Source organism: Amia ocellicauda, unplaced genomic scaffold, assembly GCF_036373705.1.
Source record: "Amia ocellicauda isolate fAmiCal2 unplaced genomic scaffold, fAmiCal2.hap1 HAP1_SCAFFOLD_148, whole genome shotgun sequence".
NCBI classification, from domain to species: domain Eukaryota; kingdom Metazoa; phylum Chordata; class Actinopteri; order Amiiformes; family Amiidae; genus Amia; species Amia ocellicauda.
The window spans coordinates 96,176-110,924 of NW_027102711.1; positions in this window are offsets into that span (position 1 = coordinate 96,176).

Consider the following 14,749-nt stretch of genomic DNA (forward strand, 5'->3'; position numbering starts at 1 on the left):
GTGTGTGTGTGTGTGTGTGTCTGTGAAAGTGTGTGTGTGTGTGTGTGTGTGTGTGCGTGTGTCTGTCTGTGAAAGTGTGTGTGTGTGTGTGGGTGTGACAGTGTGTATGAGTGTCTGTCTGTCATGTAACTCGCACATCTGTGAGGGCACCATTTTTGCAGAAAGAGATGTACACATTTTGGAGCAACATATGCTGCCATCCAGACATCATCTTTTCCAGGGACGTCCCTGCATTTTTCAGCAGGATAACGCCAAACCACATTCTGCCCAGATTACAAGCGCATGGTTGCGTAGGCAGAGAGTGCGGGTGCTAGCATGGCCTGCCTTCAGTCCTGACCTGTCTCCGAATTGAGAATGTGTGGCGCACTATGAAGTGCAAATTAAGACAACGAAGGCCCTGTGCAGTTGCGCAGCTGAGGAAATGCATAATGGATGAATGGGGGGAAATCCCACTTGCTAAACTTAACCAAGTGGTGTCTTCAGTGCCCAAGTGCTTAATAAGTGTTATTAAAAGAAAAGGTGATGTTACATAGTGGTAAACAGTCGACTGTCCCAACTTTCTTGGTTTCTTTTCACTGCTAATGAGATGCTGTAGAGTGAGTTTTCAGGAGCTCTAATCGTATTGATGAATTCATGCAGCATTTGTAATTGAATTTCAAAAAGAAATCCTTGCTGTCTGGCCTGTGTGTATGAGATGTACTCTGTCAATCTTTGGCTAACAACTGAAACATTGGTAGAACAGAAATGGCAACATAAAAAAGAAAAGTACATTTTAAAAGAGCACATTAAATAGGATGAATATACAGTTTTTTACAATCACTTTGTCACTAATTTCAGAACCTTGATGTCATTTTTCAAAACTAGACACAAAACTCAAAACGGTCATCACTTGTAACACTGCACAATACAATGTTTTGAACATTGAACAGCCTTTCATATCTTTAAAGAAACCTTGCACTTGCAGTCTTGTTGGTTCAAATAACTCATTTATCATGAAATACCATAGTAACATAGTAACACAGAAGATACCGATAGTTTCACTGTGTAGTTGTTCGTACAATCATTAAATATTGTAGTACAAAATATGTGATACATGTTTCATTATGGTACTACACATAAATACATCACTGTAAAAGGACTAGTAGAGAGAATACTACAGACACAGTGGAATCATTGAACAAAATCTGATATGTATTGATGCAATACAATCAAATCACACCATAGCTTTCTTTGAATCCATGCAACAATAATTAGCTACAAAAAAGAACAAAACTACAGTAAAATGTCAACTGCAGTGTTCCTCACCTGGCTTAGTGTAAAAAGCAAAACAAAGGATTGATTACTGTACTTCTAAATTTCCATCAGCCCTGTGTTCAGGTTCAGGTTCTCACAACCATTTTTCACAAGAGGCATCTTGAAACTGAACATACCTGAACATACTCAGTCATCAGCTGCTTCACTCTGTCTGCATTTCTTTCAAAAGGCACACTATACTCTGTGCTACACATTGGTATGCAGTATACAGTCATTTGACAATTGAGAGTAGCCTAATGTTTAGTGCATGCTGAAGACTTGCCGCTTCTCAGTACGGACATTTCTGATGATTGAGGCCACAGTTGATCCTGAGTTGATTCTGAGGTTTGATTGAATCATTGTAGCTGCCTCAGTCATGGTCATGCCATGATTTACAACATGCTCTACAACTATTTCTCGGATTTCACTGGACACTATTTGCTGTTGCTGCCGCTGTCTGGTCCGTGGCCTTGTCCTCTACCACGTTCCCCCAACACCTCTCAAATGAGGCCCATGGCTGCCTCTCTGGTGAGGCCTAAGCCCTCCTCTATGACGAGGCCCACGACCACCTCTCAGAAGGGGTGCATGTCCCCTTCCATTCCTTTGACCACCACGTCTTCCTCCTCCCACTGCTTGACCTCTATTGTGACCTGGATGACTTGCCGGCTCCATGTTATCACTGTGTTGCTGGGGTGGATAGCACTCATTTCACTCGATACTCGTACCACAATGTGAAATCAATCATCAATAACCAGTTGGCAGTATTGGAAAAGCAATTACAAGGGCCTGCATACATACAGTAATGTCAAATCTGATGTGGAAGAACAATCATCTTCAACCAGGTTGGAGCGTTAGTTGCAATGCCTTTAATACATGCAGCGTGGAGAGGAACAGTGACTCAAGTAGATCCCAAAGTCGCTCTGCCTTCATTTTAACAGTCAGAGCTTTTATATACAAAAATCAAAGAGCTGGTTATAATCAGAAAGTCATTACTATGTTATCTTAAAAGTTAGCTAAGCAGAATTTATATCATTATAGGACAGAGTTCATAGATCAACACATGGATTAGGGAGCAGGCACTTCAATCATACTGTTTGACATTGTCTCCAAGATTCTCATCGTAAATAACAAACAGAAATCAAACTACCTTCTGGCCTGACCTTCTAGCTTGACCTTATCTTTCTTAAGTATACAAGAGAGAAAAACAGGTATTAGAGAAAGAATTTCTAACTTTCCTTCCACACTGAAAACATGGTGTGGAAAAGTGCTACATGATGATGAATGATGATGAAATATTACATCCATAGATAATGTAGTCCAACTGGTTCATGCTCCTCGGTTATTGGTGTCAATGGATCTCATTATCCTGAAACTTTCATGATCGAAACATGGAATATTGTTTGTCAGTTTCCATAAAATTATGCATTAAGAGTAATGCAACAGTCACTTATCATTTTGAGCAGCTGTATCAATTGATAGTTAGATCTTTGTAATGAAATGAATAGACAGTGATCTCAGATGTAATGTGTGAATTGCATTTTGAAATGGTAATACTTTGATGTAAGTTGTGTCATTTTAGTTCAATGAACAAATGATCTGAGGTTGATGTGTATTGTATCCAAGCAATTGTAAAAAAGTGTTAGAGTTTTGAAAAATGTGCATTTTGATCATCGAGTGTGAGTTTAGTGTCTAGAGTTTTGAAAAATTACATCAAGGTTCTGAAATGAGTGCCAAAGTGATTGTAAAAAAGTGTAATATCAGGGGACAGTGGCTATTAGAGATCTGGCCTCTGTATTAATGTAACAGGTCACATTGTATGTGTACACTGATACTTGATAGTATAATATAGTACAAGTAAAAAACATACATAGGTATCATAGAAGTATTTTGCAGAAATGATTATGGATAGTTATCAAAATGGAGAGGAAATGCTAAATCCAGTCTCCCCAGGCTGAGCTTCTATTGCTGCACCTGCTAAGTGGCTGCTGGCCCCACTATATGGATAGAGCCACACCAAGTACAAGAGTCTCCCCATTGCTATTTATATCTCCCTATCCAGTCTTCTATAGGTGTCAGGGTGGGGTGCCTATTCCCCTGCATGCTTTGAAACCTATAGCACCTGGGACGCACACTTGGGATCCGGTTCCTCTGCCCCTCACATACACATGAGGAATCCCAGGTGCTCAATACGTCATACTGTCTCTTTCATCTCATGTGTAAACTATGGACAAATACATGACTAAACGTGTTTAGTTGCTTTTCCCAGAATGCTTTGTGCCACGATATGCAAATAACGGGGACTATGATTGGCTCCCTGACATTACCCACACTGCGACTGATGCTACCCATTTCACTACCCAACAAAGACCCATAATATGCATGTGTCTGTCTGTCTGTCTGTCAAAGTATGTGTGTGTGTTTCTGTGTGTGTCTGTGTCTGTCTGTCTGTGTGTGAATGTGTGTGTGTGTCTGTCTGTCTGTCTGTCATGTAACTTGCACATCTGTGAGGGCACCACTAATGCAGAAAGAGATGTACACATATTGTTTATTTTCCATATATATGTATGTATGTATGTATGCATGTCCAATTGCTTTGACAATACAAATGAATTGAATTGAGAGGGAGAGAGAGAGAGTAAGAGAGAGAGAGAGAGACAGACAGACAGACAGACAGAGAGACACACACACACACACACACACACACACACACACAGAGAGCCAGCCAGCCAGCTCAGTGATGACATGACGAGCCTCTCTCAGCTTACTGCTATGACAGCACAGAGCACGTACATTCCGTTTAACTAATCGTTAAACAAAAAAGGTTATAAACACATTGACTACAATACCGGTTAGTAAGACGAAGGTGAGTCTCTCGTTAGTATTATTAGTCAGACATTAAATAACTACGCAGGTTAGTATTTATGTCAGGTAACTTCTCGTTATATATATATCAGTCTCATTTACGTTTAGGTGCCGAGAAAGATCCTATTTGTTACCACAATTTCCCTTAACTGATTATTATTCAATGATTAAGGATAGGCAGGGCCACCAATAATCTAATGTCTATTAACTTGTGTCAATTTCAGACTAAACAGTTAAACAGGAATGAGAAGATATTTCTCGGCGTTGACAGATTTTATTTCTAAAATTATCAACAAAACAGTTTAATGCAACACACATTTATATTTAAGAAAACTAAATGATATTACACATTCTAGAGTTATGAATCACAGATTAACATTTCTAATTGATTTCTCAAATGTCATGAATCACAAACTCCAAACTGTTAAACTTATGTGAACTTCGTCGCAGAGAGGCCTCTCTGGCTTCGGGCTCAGATAACAGCACACGGCACGAGGTCCGTGTGGTTTGGAACAAAGGCAGTCCGGTTCGGCTTTGTCCAAGAACTTCCACTCAGTCGATGCACCTGGAAGTTGGGGTTTCGCGAATGTAGAGTCTTTTCCAAACAGATTTTCCACTGGTTTGAATGCTCCAAGATTGTGCACAAAATCTTCTTTGTAAGCAGGGTTCCACCGTAGTTACTTGAAGACGAAGTCTTTGAGGAAAGCAGGGCCCTGTTTGTTCCAAGGGTCAAGTTTCTTAAGACTCAAATAGCTATTTAAGTGACTGACACTTTCGTATTCAGTCGACTTAGTCAATTGTCCAGCTGTAAAACTCCACTGATCAGGTGGGTCTGTAAAGTTATTTATTTAATAAAGTCCTTTAAAAGAATTCTTCGTACGGCTCAATCTCCTTCTCCCAGTTTAACTCTTCTGTTGCCGGCAAAGACTTGGTTGGTTTCTGATTCCGGTTCTGGCAACAGAGCTACAGGTTGAGCTGTGGCAGCGAGTTTCTGGTTCAGGTGAGAGAAAGAGAGAGAGAAAGACTGTCCGCTGTTCCTTAAAGTCTGTCAGATCAGTAGGTGATTGGTCCCTGAGTTCTTGAGATTGGATTTCGGTTTCAGCCCCCAGTGTCCTATTGGAGAGGGGCTTGATTTATGACTGATGTCAATCCATGCCATCTTTTGGAAATGCCGGTTGGCCCGGGTTCGTAGCTCTATGTCGGGATTTCGGCTCTCCTCCACTTCAAAGAGTTTTTATCACCTACAGGCCCCTTTCTCCAGACATCTCATAGCAGAATTCCAAACTATTTGGCCTCTTCTCGGTGCCATCCTCCCCAAAACTGTCACTTTGATGCAAACCAGTTCCAAGCTGATGAGCTAAGGAAATCTGATAACTTTGGGGGGGGAGAGGTCTTCTTTAGATCCGTGCTTCAGCTCAGAGCCCAAATGCTCTTATCCAAATACACCCAACATAACGCTACATATGTATGTATGTATGTATATATGTGTAGAAGGAAAATTAGAAAATATTTTCTTACACCTGTTTTTCTCTCTTGTATACTTAAGAAAGATACGGTCAAACTAGAAGGTCAGCCCAGAAGATAGTTTGATTTCTGTTTGTTATTTACGATGAGAACCTTGGAGACAATGTCAAACGGTTTGACCTATGTGCCTGTTCCCTAAAACCATGTGTTGACCTATGAACTCTGTTCTATAATGATATATGTTCTGCTTAGTTAGCCTTTAAGATAACATAGTAATGACTTTCTAGCATGTATGGATGTATGTATGTATGTATATATATATATATATATATATACACTCACCTAAAGGATTATTAGGAACACCTGTTCAATTTCTCATTAATGCAATTATCTAACCAACCAATCACATGGCAGTTGCTTCAATGCATTTAGGGGTGTGGTCCTGGTGAAGACAATCTCCTGAACTCCAAACTGAATGTCTGAATGGGAAAGAAAGGTGATTTAAGCAATTTTGAGCGTGGCATGGTTGTTGGTGCCAGACGGGCCGGTCTGAGTATCTCACAATCTGCTCAGTAGCTGGGATTTTCACGCACAACCATTTCTAGGGTTTACAAAGAATGGTGTGAAAAGGGAAAAACATCCAGTATGCAGCAGTCCTGTGGGCGAAAATGCCTTGTTGATGCTAGAGGACAGAGGAGAATGGGCCGACTGATTCAAGCTGATAGAAGAGCAACTTTGACTGAAATAACCACTCGTTACAACCGAGGTATGCAGCAAAGCATTTGTGAAGCCACAACACGTACAACCTTGAGGCGGATGGGCTACAACAGCAGAAGACCCCACCGGGTACCACTCATCTCCACTACAAATAGGAAAAAGAGGCTACAATTTGCACAAGCTCACCAAAATTGGACAGTTGAAGACTGGAAAAATGTTGCCTGGTCTGATGAGTCTCGATTTCTGTTGAGACATTCAGATGGTAGAGTCAGAATTTGGCGTAAACAGAATGAGAACATGGATCCATCATGCCTTGTTACCACTGTGCAGGCTGGTGGTGGTGGTGTAATGGTGTGGGGGATGTTTTCTTGGCACACTTTAGGCCCCTTAGTGCTAATTGTCATCGTTTAAATGCCACGGCCTACCTGAGCATTGTTTCTGACCATGTCCATCCCTTTATGACCACCATGTACCCATCCTCTGATGGCTACTTCCAGCAGGATAATGCACCATGTCACAAAGGTCGAATAATTTCAAATTGGTTTCTTGAACATGACAATGAGTTCACTGTACTAAACTGGCCCCCACAGTCACCAGATCTCAACCCAATAGAGCATCATTGGGATGTGGTGGAACGGGAGCTTCGTGCCCTGGATGTGCATCCCACAAATCTCCATCAACTGCAAGATGCTATCCTATCAATATGGGCCAACATTTCTAAAGAATGCTTTCAGCACCTTGTTGAATCAATGCCACGTAGAATTAAGGCAGTTCTGAAGGCGAAAGGGGGTCAAACACAGTATTAGTATGGTGTTCCTAATAATCCTTTAGGTGAGTGTATATATGTATGTATGTATGTATGTATGTCCAATTGCTTTGACAATACAAATGAATTGAATTGAGAGGAAGAGAGAGAGAGAGAGAGAGAGAGAGAGAGAGAGAGAGACAGACAGACAGACAGACAGCTCAGCGATGACATCACGAGCCTCTCTCAGCTGACTGCTATGACATCACAGAGCACGTACATTCCGTTGCTTGCCGTCTGTCAACCACTCAGTCACTGCTAGCCAGACTGGCTGGCTGGCTGGATGGGGGGGCTGCTTGCTGCTGCTGCGTACCTTAGCAAGCTTATTTGCTTGACCGGCCTTCCTACTCCTCTGCCCACATGCCCACCTATGCCCGATCTGCTGTTCACCTGGATCACAGCTCCGCCCCAACAAGGCAGATCTTCCCAAAAATGGTACAAACTGATCCACGTTCCCCTCCACGGAAAGCTTTAGCCCAAAATAAGGGACACATTCTGTAACAACATAATGGATGCCCACCCAACCTGTGACAAAACTTAGAAAAAAGAAAAACGGTCAGTCCTCCTGGGGGAGGGACACACAGCCACCCTGGCTGCCCAATATGTCAGCGCCTACCACAGCCTGAGGGACACAGTGACACACGAGCACCGGCTGTAAATATAATGTAAATACTCATTTGTAATGCATGTCATTGTATTTCAAAAAAGGAATCTGGAAATAGTAAACCAATTTTCTTTATTTGTATGTATTTAAGATCACATTTTATTACATTTTCTTTTTCTGTACTTGATAACATCTTATTGTGATTCAAAATTCTATTATTTATTTTCCGTATGTATGTATGTATGTATGTATGTATGTATGTATGTGTGGAAGGAAAGTTAGAAATTCTTTTCTCACACCTGTTAATCTCTCTTGTATACTTAAGAAAGATAAGGTCAAGCTAGAAGGTCAGGCCAGAAGGTAGTTTGATTTCTGTTTGTTATTTACGATGAGAACCTTGGAGACTGTCATGGTCTCCCCTGCTTCTACCTTAGTTCACCACCAGAGGTCTCCCTCTCCCAAATACTAGTTTAGTGCTTCTCTTGTCCTTTGTCCAGTCAAACCAGTCTTTCCACATTCTTCCCTACCAGGTGCACCTGTTCTGTCCTCCTCTCCTATCATTGGTCAATCCTTCATTCACCTCGTTCAATCCCTCTCTCCTTCACAGTACACAGTACCCCTCTGTTTCCTAGATTCATCGCGAAGTCTTGCATTCTCTCCTGAATCAATTCTAAGCCTTGTTTCTTGATTGCCTTCCCGTGTATTTTTGACCTCTTGCTTCCTTCTCTCGTTTACCCCTTTCGGATCTCTCTACTAGCCTGTTCGCTTGATCGTTTGACCTGGACTGTCCCTGTTTATGCTCTCTCGTTTTGCCCTTATTGGATTATCTGCTTCAACTCTAAAGCCTGCACTTGGATCCTTTCCTTTTCCTAAAAAAACCTGTGATTCTTATATGTTCAAACCGAATATTGTAAGGGACATATATGCTGCAAAAAACACATATATAAATTGCATAATATTAATGTATTTTTAATCATATATGTCCTACATACAACTAAAGGCATATCGTTTTTGATGAAGTAAAAACATAGGAAAATAGTGCAAATTTAATATGAATGTCCAGCATATGAAGACATGTATAAAACACAGTGCAGTTTAGCAGTATAAGGCTGTACTTAACTCATGCTCTTGCCTTGTCCTAAGTGGAGCCCTATGCCTATAATCAAACATGGTCATATACTGTATAATCAACCGTAGATCAACTGCTCTTTCAAATCCTGTAGGAAAATGAACAGTCCGCATAAAGGTCAGTGATATTTTGACAGCAGATCCTCGAACCAGTTTCTGCACTGTACAATTTCCAAATTTGCCAACTGCATATAAGTGATATTGGTCATCACTGACACAGAGAAAGTGTGAAACCGTGAAAATACTGCCATCTTTCAATATCACAACCGAGTTGTTCCTTTTCTTTGTCTTTGTGTATGTTTGGCTTTGAATGACCTCTCCGTTGATAACTATTCTGTTGTAGTACCTGCCAATAGAGGTCCCAGGTACATCTAGCAATGCATGCAATGCATTCATATTATTTTCAGACACTGGCCTAATCTTTGGCACTCCAAGTGCAAGTCATATCTAGTATAATTCTTTACATGACGTTTACCAGAGGTCATTTCTGTGTAGAATGATTTAATTTCAGGTGAAACATCATTGGATGAGCAGGCCTTAGCTATGCGTGGCAATGCCCGAGACCATGCTACTCTTTTGCAAAGCTGCTGAGGCACTGCATTACTGCTTTTGACTTGCTTGAGCAAGTAGCCATTATAGCTCTCAAACATGAAAGCAGACTGGGCCCAGAGAGGACCCAAATTCTCAACACTCTTAGTCAAATGCAGAAGTGAATGCATATTGTAGGTCACCTGATCTTCGCCATACAAAGACTGAACTGATTTAACATAAAGCTCAAGAGCCTCATGAGCATGGTCAATATCCTCTTGGCTAATGTCTGAACCTAGCAAAATGCTCACACCCTCCACAAGTAGAGCCCAGTGGCAAAGATACCTGTTTGGAAGTATCCCCTCCAGGACTGGCAAACTGTAATATAAAAGCCAGTTCTGTCATTCGTGAGCTTTCCAAAACCTTAGCTCAACAATAGACCGTGGGATTCTGGAAAAAATGCTTAGAGGCTTGATTGCTAAAAGATTTACATCCACTGTTACAGTGTTCAAACCAACATACCATGGTTTACTATAGCTTTTGGAATCAAACCATAAAGTGGCTATTTGCCGGCAAACCCCCAGCAACACACAATGCATGTAATCAGGGACCATGCCATTGATCAGGTCAAAATCTGGCAAGTCCACAATTGGAGATGGCCCTTTTATGCCCAAAATGCTCTGTTCATTATTTTTGGCAATCTCACCTATTTGCACAGTTGTGTCATGATCTCTAAGGAACACCTGGATGAAGACAGTGCCCACACCCATACTCTCCATTAAACTGCTTGAAATTTTGCAGTAAAGGTCGTGCAACAGCATCACATATGGCACATAATGCATAGACCTTTGTCGTTTTGATTGAGTGATCTACTGGATCCTGCCACTGAAGACCTGTTTGTCCAAGACTTTTGCATTCCTCCACAAAAGGTTTGAGGAAGCTAGTCATTTGTGGTTTTGATGACCCAAACCACAAGGCACATAGTATGACATTTGTATCTCTTTCCTCTGGGGGTAATTCATTAACAGAGCATAGTAAGGGCCATATGCTGTATTTAGATGACTGGAACACTGGCACTCCATCACAATTGAAAGACAGGGAAAAGAATGAATCACTAACTGATTTCAGATATTTGTACAACTTCCCATCTGAAAAATCTGTTATTCCATCTGTTTTGGTCATTGTAAATATTTGGAATAGGCTCATTCTCCAAAAGAGCTTGAAGTTGATTCCTCAAAGGTATACAAATAAAAAATTGACCCAGCTCTAAACTTTGTCTCACAGATGGTATTCTGATTTGTCTACATAATCTTTAAACTCCTTCTCTAGCATGTACTTGCTACTTGGGATGCTTGCAGCATCCCCACTACATAACCTTAACAGCTTCAGTAGGTCCTCCATTAAAGCCTCTGTTACATTGTGCTTCATGGAAAATGCGAGGATGTTCAGCCAACTGGCATCTGTGACATGGTCATTTGAGGGACCTGAAGACACCAGGTTTGATTGGTTGGTATTCTGTAACAAATGGGAAAGAATCCAAATTTGAGTGATCATAAGCAAAGTGTGTACCAAAAGAAACCTGTTTTACTCTAAATGTTGATATTCTTGTTCAACAATATGGCAAGCTGTTTTGACTGTTATTAATTCCCAGGATGTTCATCAAGATTAAAGCTAGTGTTCACAACCCACCCCACCATCTACCTGTATGCTCCTTTCACTTTTACAGACACAATAATACATTACATTTTAGCATTGCTGTTGTGCTTAGATTTATATTGGTGTCTTGAGATGGAAGCCATCTCCATAGGCTACAGATGAATATATTATTATGACATAAAATTATTAGCCATGCATAATATTTTACTGACAGTACTAATGCCAGGCTGCTAATTTATAGAATGTCTGTAAACCTAAAATGGGCGACATATCCTGCTGAGGGACACTAACATTGAGACGCTATGGCGAGCAGTGAAAGCATTGCTCTCATTTCTTGGTTTCATGTCGAAAGGGTGTTTGTTGTGAATATTTAGATATGGTGACTTCGTTCATTGTTCAGTTCACGGGCAGCATTTAAAAACAACATGACCAGCTGTAGTGGGAAATCTACTCGCCTTCAGATATGTTTGTCAATGCATTTTACAACATTTTAAACACATTTTTAAAACCTTAAAACTTAACATAACTTAAACTAAACATTATTTGTACAATTATGTTCAACAATAAGTATAATGCCTATTTATGAATATATTATAGTTTATCATATTTAATACACACATTTCTAGGGCCTATAAATTATCAATATGACCAAAACTTTGCTGGAAAAACAAGTTTTGCCTTGTTTTCCACCTGGTCCGAGTACGACGAGGAATCATTCTTTCTTCTTGGCAACTGTTAAAGCAACACAATTTTCGTTTCGCCATTTTGCATAATAGAAAACATCGCTACATGTAGGCAAGTGAATTAGGGCCATAAGACCATACAATATGCCGATTGGTTGATGTTTGAACTGCTGCGCGGGATCCAATAGAAATCCAGATCACTGACTCATTGAAGCAGCCAGACAGCGGTAACACGGGCCGTTGCTTTAAGTTTCAACAGAGGTTTCAGATCGATTAAACATGGATTTCTAACGTCACCCCGAAGGAAAGAATAATTGTATCTTGTTGTAATTATTACTCAGGGATTTGTGTTGATTCAGGTTGGTTCATTTAGTAATTTATAAGCAAAGTAGTTGGTTTGTTCAATAAGACAACAGTTGCAAGAGTTAAGGTTACCTTGCTAGGAGCTAACTGAGCCAGCAACAACTTTGATATTGCCCTTGCTTCGTGTATTTAGGTAACGTGAACTGGATTCATGTATTTGTTGGTTTATGTTGAATGGGTATTATACCGTTAACATTAGACTACATTTACTTTTTTTACTGTCAAGCGATTCAGTTTTGAATCTATTTCATTACACAAATCTACCTACGTTGGTCAGGGGCGGGTGGGTTAATTGAGTTAAAATATTTGAATCGCGTTAGTTTCTCACAACTAACGTTAATGAATCAGATTACCGCGTTAAATCGACAGCCCTCATTATCGATTGTACTAATCTTTCACAGATCTGCAGCTAACTTGCATGCAGCTGACATTTAGCTGGCCTAGCATTATGTCTGTGTCTGGCAAACTGGTCTTACAAAGCAAAAATGATGCCCATGACGCTACAATCAGACTCACAAGACACAAAACTGTGACCTTCCCATGTGAGATCTGATGAAACAGCCGTGATCTAAATTCACTAAAAGCCAAACTCTTCTAAAGCCCAAGGTGTGATGAGAAAGTTTGCAGTGGTCCAATGGGTCAGTGGGGAGGATGCTGGGATGTATAGCGAGGTGGAAACCGAAGCCATACGTAAATATGATGACACCAAGATGGATGACGATGGATACCCGCAAACTGACTGTTCAGCTGCTGTGGGATGGCAGAAAGGGAAAAAGCCCAAACATGGCTGGCCAGTGTACGCTGCCTCTATCAAGTTTGTGAGCAGTAAGTAGACCTATCTAATGCATTTAATTTGTTTTTACACTGTCGGGGCCAATAAATAATGTGAAGCTGTTATGATACACGGATATACGGATTCAGATGAAACTGATGTTGAGAATACACCGGTAAGACTGTTTGTATTCCACTGTCACCGAATGAATGTCATGCATATAATCACACACCATTTACTTAAGTACCAATTCACATAATAATACATTTGAACTTAAAAAACAAAGAAATCTGGTATTAAATCTAGGCTAAGTCCTACTGTTATTTAGAACAGTAAAACCAGCAGTGACAAAAAGTCTATGCAAGGGAAGTCAATCACCTTCATTTATATAGCGCTTTTAACAATATGAATTGTTTGAAAGCAGCTTTCCAGTGATAAGAAATGAAAGTGACAGAGATTGTTTTGGCTTTACAGCAGCTCTAGAATAAAGTTATTGTCCAGCTCAAGTTAGTTTTGATTGATTGACTTGCATGCGAAGATCATTAGTTATTAACGACAACGTTGTAACAGAAAACCCTTAACGCGCTCCGGCCGCCCATCCGCACAAAACAGAGCCTGGTGGCTCAACAACGCGCTCCCGGAAATAGGTTCCAAGGTGCGAGCGATTATCCGCTATCTGTGCGCAAACATACGCAACCTCTGCGCAAACACCGACAACAAAGTAACCTTCTTGTTTTTGCACCTGACTATGTCCAAAATATGCATGTCATTAAGAACTGTGGTAACACTTTATTTGAATAGTCCAGAATGATGCATTAGTTAAGCATAAGTACACTAGTAATTCTGATTAGTAAGGACATATTACCCATTATTTAACATGTATTAAACATTTGAAGGATCAACATTCTTTCATATTAACAACTTAGCAAACCATATTATTTGTGTGTAGTAATGTACCTCACCATCTATTATGTTAACTGGACTATGTTTAGTTATCTTCTACTCATTGATTAGCATATTCTGTCTTGATAATCTCTGAATTGTGTTCAGGGGACGGGGTTTATGTCAATTCTAGGGTTAGTGATGTCACTAACCCAGCCGTTTGTTGTAGTCCTTAAAAAACGATTTCTTTAACAGCAAATATCTCCCTTTGCTTTGAACTTTGAGCTTCGTAACTTTGCAGATGTTGTTTATGCTCAAACAGCAACATTACACACTAACTAAAGTTAGAAAAGTGAAATCATATTCAAGCACCCCGTTAAAGCTCTGATTTCAGAGAGAAGCGCAGAGAGCTGCTATTTGATTTGCGCTCATTTCATTCCTAAAGTTTACACACATTCATTTCACACGGACATTATTGCCTAGTGATTTCAGACATTTAAGTTTCGTGATATGATCCCCTGGCTCACCTGTTATCCATCAAACACAAGCTGTGACTGTCTCAGCCTTAGCCGCATATTATTCGGCAAAATTATTCGTTATTGGTTTTGAAGCCATTATCCGTGCCTTTCCGAATAAGGTATTGTGCTTCGGGACACCCCTAGTGTAAATCTTTACAACAGGGAGTCCAATTCTCTTTAGTACTGTGTTGTTGGCAGTTTAGCCATAATTATTGCCTTATTCTAGGCCAATAAACATAAATATCACTGAATTAGTGCAATAATTAATGTGAATATAACTTTCACTTTAGAACAGGCGGTCAAATTGTCTTTCTTACAATATTTGAGCAATTTATAACTGTAAAACCAGCACTAATTAAACATAGTTACTAGCTTCATATTGTTCAGTTAATTTAATAGATACATTATGTATAAGGTACACTTATAAATTTCAATTAAAGAAGTGAATTTATAGTATTACCTTATCACGAATCC